This window comes from Sorex fumeus, unplaced genomic scaffold (genome assembly GCF_029834395.1).
Source record: "Sorex fumeus unplaced genomic scaffold, SorFum_2.1 ptg000054l, whole genome shotgun sequence".
Lineage (NCBI taxonomy): Eukaryota > Metazoa > Chordata > Mammalia > Eulipotyphla > Soricidae > Sorex > Sorex fumeus.
This window is the reverse complement of record NW_026606111.1, coordinates 20,802,916-20,803,598: the sequence shown is the minus strand read 5'-3', so window position 1 is coordinate 20,803,598 and position 683 is coordinate 20,802,916.

Here is a 683-nt window from a genome sequence, read left to right as displayed (position 1 = left end):
CATTCTTGGAGTTCCCCAAAATGCTTTTCTTTGCTATAAATCTCCAGTAGATAATGTCCAGAAATCATCACATTTGAGAAATTGTTTCTTTCTAATTAAGAAGGAATTTTTCTCTAAAAGAAAAAAAAATGCAAAGAAACCCTCAATGGCATTCTTATCAAACTTCTATTTGAAAATTTGACACAAATTTCTTTTGAAATGAATTTTGAACTCACATTAAATCACTGTTTGATTTCAGTCATGTGTTTTCTAGATCTTTTGAGTGAAAAGAAAAGGATTAAAAACATCAGTATTCATGAAATAGTTATAGAGATGGTTTGTGAAGCTCAACTGTAGATAGAATAACCTAGGTAGAGGATGTCCCAAAACTAGGTACTGTTGTTGTATTAAGATTTGACAAAGTTCCGCTTTCATAGTCTTTATAAAATGTTCCACATAAAATATAATTCTTATTTATATGACACTAAATAATTTATCTTCACAATTCTTATAATTTTTTCTGTTTAAATATAGCTAAATTAAAGTGCCATCAAGAGTTATTTCAGTAATAAGAATTCATTTTGGGGGTAGGGAGATGGGTAGGCTACAACAGAAATACTCAGGGTTAATTCCTGATTCTACATGCAGGCCTATCTGAAGGGGTTCTTGGGACCATATGAGTTGTGAGATCATACACAGGTATG